General features: G+C 36.3%; 1 pseudogene; it reads right to left on the bottom strand.

The window, feature by feature from the left end:
- Positions 1 to 717: 717 nt before the first annotated feature.
- Positions 718 to 4,341, bottom strand: LOC114083589 (eukaryotic translation initiation factor 3 subunit E pseudogene; annotated as a pseudogene).
- Between the last annotated feature and the right edge of the window lie 6,891 nt (positions 4,342 to 11,232).

Genomic DNA, 11,232 nt, shown 5'->3' on the forward strand with positions numbered 1-11,232 from the left:
AGAGAGAGAGAATTTTAATATTATTTTTTAGTTTTCAGCGGACACGGCATCTTTGTATGTGGTGCGAGGACCGAACCCGGGCCGCACGCATGCCAGGCGAGCACGCTACCGCTTGAGCCACATCCTCAGCCCCTTTTTTATTTTTTTGACACAGGATCTCACTAAGTTGCCCAGGTTGGCCTCAAACTTGTAATACTCCTGCCTCAAACTCCAAAATTTCTAGGATTACAGGTGTGCACCACTGCATACACAGCTCACAGATTCTTACCAAGACTTCCCCTTGGCTGTAATGCATCATGGTGGGAGCATGTTCATGTGTCTGGTTTCTGACTCTCTTTTGTGGGTGGGGATACATTGAATTCAGGGACACTTGACCACTGAGTCACATCCTCAGTCCTATTTTGTGTTTTTATTTAGAGACAGGGTCTCACTGAGTTGCTCAGCGCCTCAACTTTGCTGAGGCTGGCTTTGAATTTGAGATCCTCCTGTCTCAGCCTCCCAAGCCACTAGGATTACAGGCATGTACCATTGCACCCAGTTTGGTTTCTGTCCCTCTTCTTCCTCTTCTTATTCTTCTTCTTTTTTTAATGGATCGGGGACAATTTTATTCAAATGCTCCGAATTTATACAGAATATGTTAATTGCTTTTAAAACGTAGGTCACCCTTTACATAATGGCTTTATTATTTCATCTTTCTTTTTTTTTTTCATCTATTCTTTACTGTTTTTTAGTAGACCCAGAATCTAGGGTTGTCCAGTTAGGAGCCTCTGACCTACTATTCTGAATAAGTTTCTTTTCAATATTCATGACCAACATATGGCTTCTAAAAAAAAAGGCTTTGGGTCTTTTCAATTACTTGCCGATAAAGTGAGACTGCACTGTTACTCATAATCACACAACCTCATTTAGAATAAATCTTGGATCCAGTCTTTCATTTCTAATCAAATTCACAATCCACTTCTCAGCCTCTTCTGGAGTCATTCATGTTCAGTTTAATCTACCAACATATTAATACTGGTACATTGGTGGATATAACCAAAAGTCTCAAATATGGAAGAGATGGGGCATTTTCAATCAAAGTCTCATGGCAAGCCATCAATTCATCCAATGCACATCCCCTCAGCATCTTCTGAGCCCTATCAAAGTCAAAATTAACATACAGGCATTCAACAAATTCTGTAATTGGGTCTTTGGATGTGTGAGACTCTGACTGCATAACTTTTACTAGATTCTTTATCATTTCCAGCATTGTCAAACATCTTTGTTCATTATGACCGCAGGAGTCATGTGGAAGAAAATATGTGAACACACTGCCTGAGCTGCCTTAAGATACTGTGGCTGGTAAAGGAAGAAATCAATCATATTATCACAATTTTTGGAGTGATTAAAGAAAATAAAAGACCGTAAATGAGCCATGGTCACTGCTGAAGAGACTGGAGTGGAGAACTCACAGAATAATTATCTATGTCATTTCTCTTTTAAATATGTAAGTGTCTTTCATGGCTGCATTCCAATTCTGCATTAAGAATTCAGAAGTCACTTTACTCCCAGAGAGAATTCAAAGCATTTCTATCTGTCGTTGGGACCAAAGCTCTAATAAAGTAAAGATATTCTGCTGCTCCTGGGTAATTTCCACATTCATATTGGAATTCTGCATACCAGCAGATTGTATCTAAATCTTCCTGCCTAAATCCATGCTTGTCTGGCAGGTAGTCCAATAATATCTGACCATCCCTGGCTGACTGCATTTGCCTTGCAGTTTCTGGACTGTCAAACATCTTCACAATTGATTCTGTTTGTGCCTGAAGCTATTCAGCTGTGCAACAATTGTGGTTCTTCTCTCTCTCTCTCTATCTCTCTCTCTCTCTATCTCTCTCTGAATATCATCAGAATAAAGGTTTTTGGCTGGGAATGTGGCTCTGTGAATGAGTGCTTGCCAAGCATGCACAGATACCTGGGTTTAATGCCAGTACTGGAAGAAAAAGAAAGAAAGAATAAAGGTTTTATGTACCCATCCATAACAAAGTCTACCTTGTTAGGCCAACTAAGAAAATGTGATTTCCCTTATTATAATTCTTTTTTGTTTTATATCTCCCTATCAAAGAGAAACTCAAGAAGTAGAAAGAAGATGCCCAGCCAAAAAGTGTATGATACGATTAGTCAATCAGACACTATATCTTGTGAAAGAAAGGGCAAGTCTGTGTTCACAGGGACTCCACTGTAATGACCTTACTGAATCCTAATCACATTACACAGGCCCCACCTCTAAATGTCATTGTTGAATTAAATTTCTACTCTCTTAATACCATTGACATATGACTTTGGGTATTGAACACCTGCATGTACTCTGGGAGACAAACCATAGAACCATGTCAAATTTAGAACAGATTTCACCCCAAAAAGAAACCCTGGCCACCCACCAATCATCACTTCAAAATCCTACCATCCCTTCAACCCTAGGCAGCCACTAACCTTTCTGCCCTATATATTTGCTTACTTTGAATATTCCATTTAAATGGAATCACATACAGGTGGTCCTTTGTGTTATGTGTGGTTTTCTTTCTCTTAGCATAAAATTTTGAAGCTTTATAGGCCTTATATCATGTATCACTGGGATGGTCAATTTCATGTGTTAACTTGACTAGGCCACAGTGTACCCAGATTGGAGCAAACATTATTCTAAGTATTTCTTGGAGGATGTTCAGGATGAGATTAGTATTTAAATTGGGGGTTTGGGTCTATAGTTCAGTGGTAGAGTATTTGCCTAGCATGTGAGCATCCCTGGGTTCAATCCCAGCACCATTAAAAAAAAAAGAGTGTGTGTGTGTGTGTTTGAACTGACAGATTGAGTGAAGCAAATTGCCCTACATAAGTTGAAGCCCTGACTAGAACAAATGGTTGGCCCTCCCCTGAGTAAGAGAAAATTTCTCCTGCCTGGATATGAATGAATAAAGAACATGTGGCACACATAAACAATGGAATACTATGCAACCATAAAAAGAATGAAATCCTGTCATTTACAACATGGATGGAACTGGAGATCATTATGTTAAGTGAAATATGGACAAGAAAGATAAATCCCACCTGATGTCCCAAGTGGAATCTGCAAAAGCGATCTCACAGAAGTTGAAAGTAGGACAGTGAAAGGCAGGAGAGAGCAGGCAGGAGAGGGATAGGAAAAGGGAAAAGACTGAACAATGAAAACTATGCCTCATTTAAAAGCAAGAAGTTCCAGTGTGCTGTTGCTCAGTGGGGTCACTATAAATAGCAATAATGTCCTGTATACTTCAGAAAGTTATAAGAAAGGATTTTTTAAAGATTTGAAAAGTTTTCACTACATAGAAATGACAAATATTTGAGGAGATGGATATATTTAACCAGATGTCAACATCATCCCATGTATACAGGTGCAGAAACATTCTGTTAACCCACTAATATGTATGCTTTTTCATGTTTTTAATGTGTCAGCTAAGATTTTAATTTAACTTTAAAAATAGGCTTGTGGGTAAAATTCAGTTGTAGCGTGTACAATAGCATGTGTGAGGCTCTGGGTTCAATCCCTCACACCAAAATTAAGTAAATAAAATTGAATTTTAAAAATTTTTAAAAATTGATAGTAAATGAATGTCAAGCTTTCCTTCCACAAGAAATTTGCCATCTTGAATACCCCAACACATCGGAAACATTATCTGTGTAGATGAAATTGAAGGCCCAAATTCCCTGAGTCCACCTGCAGATCAACCCTCCTTGCTTAGGGCTCCAGCAAGCATCTCCCTGACCTAGTCTGTCTCTGGGAAAAAGAGGCTTTCAGGTACTAAGCAGGGGCTTGAGCAGGCAGCACAGGAATTCATTTTCAGAAGCTTCATCCTGGAATGGGTCAGTAATTCCTAACAGGATCTGGAGCTGGAGCTCAGTGGTAGAGTTCATGTGTAATGTCTTCCGCTCCATACCTAGGTGATTTAAATTCTTCAAGGAGTCTCTGTCCTCTTCCAAATGTTGAGTAAGAAATATCAGTTTTACAGATGAGTCACTTAAGGGGAATTAAAAAAAAAAAAAAAAAAAAAGCATCGTCCACCGGTTGGCCAAGGCTTTAGATTTGAAAAAGTACCTCAACAGGTAAAAAACACATGTGCCTGTGGTGACAGAAGTAGACAAAGAAATTCCCATTCTGCCAAGGAATCTGGACACTCACTCTAACAGCCCTTCTCTGTTTCTCAGTCTTTCAAATGTGCCAAAAGCTGAAATTGTTTCTTTAATGGTTGGATAAGTTTCAGGTTTGCGTTGCCCTGAAAGAGACACACTCAGAAACAGCACCCAGATCTTAGTGGCAGCACTGCACATATCCCCACCCAAGCCAGACTTTTGGTTAGACGCTTGTGTATCAGGTTGAAGGACGTGGGTGGGGTGGGAATTGATGGGAAGGACGCTTAAGATCAAATCCACAACAAAACCAAATCTTCTCTGCCCCCAAACGGGAGCGCTCAGGTTAGGGACCACTGCCCTCGATGCTAGGGAGCCATTGACTATGCACCAGCGGATTGTCTTCCTCCAATCTGCATTTCCAGAAACCTCGCCCTGGCAGGAGCGGACTACTCCGTAAAGAGCCACTTCTTGCCCTTAAGTTTTCCTCAAGGAGGGGCTTCAGAGGGCTGCAGCGAAAGGGGAGAGGTAAAGAGGGAGATGTTCGGGAACCCAGGCCCTCCAACGCTGCTCTCAGCTAGGCAGGACCACTTGAAATTTTCATTGCACGGCTGTTGAAAACCACTGCTTCAAACAGATAGTGGAGAGTGAAGAGGAGTTCTGATGATGGAGGCGATGGAGCCTGAGGGTTTGGGGAAGGCCTCTGAGGACACCGAGGAGCAGCCAAAAGGGAAGATGATTTAAAAAACTCAAGTCACCAACAGGCAGCAAGGAGTGAGTGGACCCTCTCCTGCTCCCAGGGGCCTGACAACACATTTGGGCTTCCTCAAATAGATCGTATTCAGGACGCTTTCTCCCTGCACAATGCCCGGACGGGCCCCAAGCCTTCCAGTTTCCCTCTCTGCCTTCTTAGGTCATTTTTTCTGACACTTCAGCTGGTCACATTAGCTTCCAAACACATAGGTTCCCCTTTGCCCTTTTCACCGGAGTCACACCGGTATAGTCTAGCCTGCACCAGTTTTTTTTTTTACCTTCCATCAGGCACAACCAAGGTCCCTTGATAGGCACTTCCAGGATCCTCGTGTGTGTGTGTGTGTGTGTGTGTGTGTGTGTTGTTGTTGTTGTTGTTGTTTAGAGGAACTGAATCAAAGAAACCACTGTTGCACTCTTTCTGAGAATGGCTACGGCTTTAGAACTCTCATCACCAGTTGAGAGAAGAGCATGCTTTTTAAGCACCAGTGCATAGTGCACCTTTTCGTCATATCAGTTTAAGCAATATTTTTGATCTCAGGTTTCTCCTTAGCAGGGCACATCATGGTACAACTTAGAATGCAACTTCCTCTTCTCTCTCCCCATTTGTCTGAGGCAGATCTACACTGATATTTGCATGCAGGTTGTAGGCTTTTTTTTTTTTTTTGTTTATGTTACACAGATTACTGAATCTCTGGACCTTTTCAGTGTTCAGAAATTTTAGGGATTTGAATAAAATCCCTCTTTCACTCACTTTGCTGAGAAGCTCTTCACCAACTCTTTGGTCTCCATGCAATAGTGCAGCTTAGAATACAGCTTACTCTATACCAACATTTTCCCAGAATCAGCCCTTCTTTCCATGTGTATTTTCAAGCTTGTTTCTGAGCAAATTTCATTGATCTTGAGTAGACAAATCTTGGCAATATGGTTTGCACTGAACCTTGTATCCCGTCATGTCTCTATAAGATGTGTGCTGAGGATTTGGATCAAGAAAAAATATTCCCGGAGAACTCAATGTTTGTTGGGTGAAAATGGGCACATCTTTATTCACAACTACTTGGAAGTCCAAGCCTTGAAGGATGGCTGTATTCAGTCCACTCAGAGGACTCCAGTTGCCAATTAAAGTGGCCATGGGATAGAACTAAGTGGTAGAGTATTTGACAAGAATCCATAAGTTTGTGGGTCCACTCCCAAGGTGTATACAAAAAGAAAGAAAAAGAAAAACTGTGGAAAGTTGAAACCAGTAATTATTCACCAAATATTAAACTTAATTGGAAATCATATTTGGGAATATTAAGTTGTTTTGGTGTTACAATTACCCTTTTCTATTTGGATTGACAAATAACCACCTGGGTTATGAATGGTAATGGTCACTGACTGCATTCATGTGAAAGGGTGATGTTGTCAAAGGCTCAAAATTCTAGTGAAAATCAGTAGTTATTTGCTACAAGTTGAATATATATATATATATATATATATATATATATATATATATATATATTAACTTTACATCCTGGTTAATGTTTATTTGTTATTTTTTGTTTATTTTTTATTGATTTTTTTAAAAAATAAATGACAGCAGAATGCATTATAATTCTTATTACACATATATAGCACATTTTTTTTATATCTCTGGTTATGTATAAAGTATGCTGACCCAATTTCTGTCTTCTTACATGTATTAAACAATTTTTTCTGTGGTGACCTTTTCATTTTGTTTCTCATCCTTGCAGAAAATTCAGTCAATATGTTGAATAATTTAATCAAAATGTCTTAGTATATTAAAGAAATGTATTTGTGTGCATTAATGGGGGAATGATGGAATTTAGAGATGCTGTCTCATCTTTTTTCTCACATTGCCAACATTCCTGGTGTGAGATTTAGCACACATCTAGATTTATTTTATTTGGCTGGCATATGTAGGTCCTTGGGTTTACAGCATTCCCTTTGGGGTGTATCCTGGGCAGGGGCCATATCTCAGTGTCAAATCCCCAACTGATCACCTAAGTCTCATATTTTCAAACAAAAACTTTGTTAGTTCATTGTTTAAAAAGTGGAATCCTATTTAATATGAAACATACTCCTCAAAATTCTTTAAAATAAGACTTGAAAGCCTTCTCACATTTGATGGTGAATGCAAAGTCGGATGAGTTACAATGAATATCATTCCTCCCCTCCTTTGGGGTGTATACACCTTTGTTAGCATGTTGTCAAGGAATGCCTTTTTTATGACATCCACCCTGCTTTCACCAAATCAGGAGCCATTGGAAGATAAGTGTTCAGCTTCATCTGGAGCACAATGCTAAGACACCCTATGGAAAGTATGACTGCTCAGTCTGTAGCTATCTACATGTTAGTTAGCTGCTTTCAAGACCAAAATTTGGGTGATGTCTAAAAGAGTGATAGTGAAGTCTTCATGCAGCTCATTGGGGTCCTTTATTTTGCAGGTATATTTTGAGGATCATCCACAGATGTGTGTATCTCACTCATCTGGAGAGAGACATCATAAAGCAAAAGAGAAAGAAGATGGACATGTCCATGGTAAGAACAACATATTCTACACAGTTCTTTTGATAGAATATTGATTTATAACATGAGTGCTGATATATTCTAATACTGGGAGAAATGAACCTAGTAAACAGGGAATAAAGCAAAAGCAAGAAAGATAAAGAGTTGTCTCTCTCAAGACCAAAGTCCAGCAGCAGGTTATAGTGGGAGTGTCCCTCTTAGTTTCTGTACAAGTATAGACCACAGGGAAATTGGAAAACTTGAATTTTTATGTTGGAAAGAATAATGTTCTTCACATTCTACCTGCTTTCTGTTCATTTCTCAGTGTATTTTCATTTTCCTCAGGGAATCTTTTCTATAGATCAGATTTATGTATCAGATCACAAACCTCTTTTCTAATATCATCTGTCTAAAATTATAATGATCTTTTTTGTGTGTGTCTGTCTTCTCCATTAGACTTTAAGCTAAAGAAAAATAGGGGTCTAATCTCATCTGCTATATCTTCAGAGTTCACCATATTGTATTACGTGTTTTATGCACTCATTGCTTTAGTGTATAAATAATGCATGTGAAATATACAGCATTCATATATTTAAATTAGTCACATATTTTATTTCTATCTTCTTTTTTTCTGACAGATTCTGTAAGCCTGTTGAAAACCCAGAAAGCAGTTCTATCACTTCAAAGAATAATAAAAAGCAAACAAAGTCACTGCACACAGTGTTCACTACATGTTAAAAAAATGCACAACTGGAAAATGAGATTCATGAGCTAAAAAAGAGGGTATCTGAGTTTAAGCAAGAAAACATAGAATTGAAACAACAACTCCACAATTTGAGGTATTATATCCTACATTGAAAGAAGGAGTGGAATCTTTTCCTTTAATCCAGTAAAATAAGAAGGACATTTTTTTTTTAACTACTGCCTCATCTGTTAGCACTTTGCAAGGGAGAAAACGTGAATAAATTATAAAATTCTTACAAATATGATTAAATTATTAAATTTAATTAATATTATTAAATGTGATTACTTCTAAAAATAAGTTCATATTTTTCCCCATAAACAATTTTAATGGCTCTATGGAAGCCCATCTGCTAGTAATCTATTTATTTAACAAACATAATTTGGGATTGTTATTTGTTTATTTAACTTTTTATTACAATTAATATTTCAAGAAATATCATTTATAAAAAAAAAAATCATTTCCTACTCAGATACCATGGCATGTGCCTATAATTCCAGCAGCTTGGGAGACAAAGATAGGAGGATCAAAAGTTCAAAATAATCCTCATCAACATAACAGCAATGTCCTAAGCAAATTAATGAGACCTTGTCTCCCCCGCCCAAAAAAAAAAGAAAAAAAAAAAAAAAAAGAAAAAGACCTTGGGATCTAGCTAAGGGATTTAGCTTCTGTGGGTTCAATCTCTGGTACCAAAGTTGGGGATGAGAAGAAAAGAAAAAAAAAAAAAAAAACAACTTTCTATATTTCTGTTTACTTTTGAAAAAAAAATCAATATAGAGTCATTTGGTTAAAGTGGGAAACTTTCAAAAGATTACAGAATTTTTAAATTTCTCTCAAGAAAGTTTATATTCCACCAATGAGGCATTTTTCACTGCCTTGAAACATGTTATTATACATTTATAGTTTTTAGGCTGATTTTGGGGATCAAACTCAGGGTTTTGTGTTACTAGTGTGATGTGCTAGTGCTGAGCTAGACCCTTGGCTACATTTCTAACATTAACATTCATTAAAAAATGAAATGAAAACAGATTATTTTTTATTCAAATTCATTCTCATTCATAAATTTGTTCATATTTCTTTATTGAAAGGACTTATACTTTTTATGTTTTTTTAGGTATACATGACAGTAGACTATATGTTGACATAAATTTATTTTTGTTATGTCTTATATTCCATTGTGTGTGTGCACACACACACATATCATATTTTTTTATCCATTCATCTGTTGAAGAACATTACTCTTCATTATTGGATTAAATATTAGGTCCCATCTTGTTGAAAAATGGATTTTGAGTTTTTTGTAAAATACATAATGATCAAAAAGGTAAGTTGAGAGTGTTACCATAAAAGAAACATAAAAAAGTATAATAACAGGTATTAGATTATTTACCCCAGTTCGAGGTCATAGTAATACAAAAGATACATATTTTTTATATCTTTATTTTATTTATATGTGGTGCTAAGGATCGAACCTAGCACCTTACCTTTGCTAGGCAAACACTCTACCACTGTGCTACAGCCCCAGCTCCAAAAGACACATATTGAAAAAAGAATATCTGAATATGCTGTTACACTGTAAGCCAATTATAGGTATACCTGACATATTTTATGAAGATAAATGATATTACTACTGAATTCATAAGTTTGTATATAAACAATGACTTTAAAACTTATTTGACATGAAATTATCTTTTTAACTGCGGAGGATCTATGATTGTGAAAAAAAAAAATTACCTTTAACTTGTCAATTTACCAAATCATTTATAAATTCCTTTTCTGTGGTATCTAAAAGATTTGCTAGTAACAGAAATTTATCAAATAACAAAACAATCTTTTATTATTGACTTTCAACTATGTATGTTTTGCACAAGATTAAAGGAGAAATTTAAAATGTTAAACTAGAAAAGCTTCAGAGAACATAGAATTTTTATTAAGATACTAAATCAGCATACAAAGAGCCAGAACATAAAAAGACATTTTTGGTTTTTGGCAAAAATCAATTAAAAGGCATCCATTTTAACTTCAGATATACCTTAAAAGAAGATGAGGTGAAGAGAAAAAATGATGATATGTTACATGAAAAAAATAAGAACCCATTAAAAGAAAAAGAAACAGAATACAACAAAGAGGATCAAGTGAGAAAGCAAGCTGAAATCTCTGTACAATAGATACAGAATTGGAGACTGCAAAAAATCATTTTAATCAGGTAAATGAACATTCAGTAAAGTTTCAAATTTTTACTGTATTTCATTTGAATTATTTATAAAAATCCCTTTAACTTATTGTATGTGGCCATGTTTCACTTAATGATGGCAATGTGGTCTGAGGAATGTGCTGTTTGGCAATTTCACCAACATGCAGTCATCATGTGTGTGTACTTCCACACACTTCAGATATCTCCCACAATACCAGGAATCACAGACTTATAGAACCTCCTTTTATATGCAGTCTGCTGTTTACCAAAGCATGGGTATGTGGGGTGTGAACTATTATTTTGATTTAAAACACAACGTTCATTATTTGGCAATAAAAAAAAATTAAAAAAAAGATCTGACAAACCAGAAAAAAAAAAACACAATGTTATCTGACTCTAAAATTAAATAATGATATTTATGACAAAACTAGTTACAGCAAAACTTAGCATCTGGTATTTGTTCAGCATTTGTTTTCTGAATGAAGAAGTTTAGTTTAATCACTGACATAAATACAAATTTGGGTGTTTTATGTTAAAATACAAACTAAATAGCTATGCAACTATTTAAAACATTTTTTAAAGTGTTTCACAATTACATTTCTGTCTGCATTTAAGAAATGTTTTCACTCACCCAAATTTATCTGTCATTTGTGCAATTGAAATGTAAGACATTTACTCATAAAGAATAAATCTACCTTTTGGAATTATTTTTTAATCTTGAAGGTCCCACTCTTAAATTAAGCATTTAGACTTCTGTCACCTGCTGATATACAGCCAAAACCTTGCTGAAATAAATTTGTAGATTTTAGCAGAACAAAATGAAACCTACAGACAATTTCCATGAGAACATAATGCCAGAATTTACAATATGAAATTTCAGTAACATATCTTTGCAAAC

The sequence above is a fragment of the Marmota flaviventris genome, chromosome 9 (assembly GCF_047511675.1).
Source record: "Marmota flaviventris isolate mMarFla1 chromosome 9, mMarFla1.hap1, whole genome shotgun sequence".
Classification (NCBI taxonomy): domain Eukaryota; kingdom Metazoa; phylum Chordata; class Mammalia; order Rodentia; family Sciuridae; genus Marmota; species Marmota flaviventris.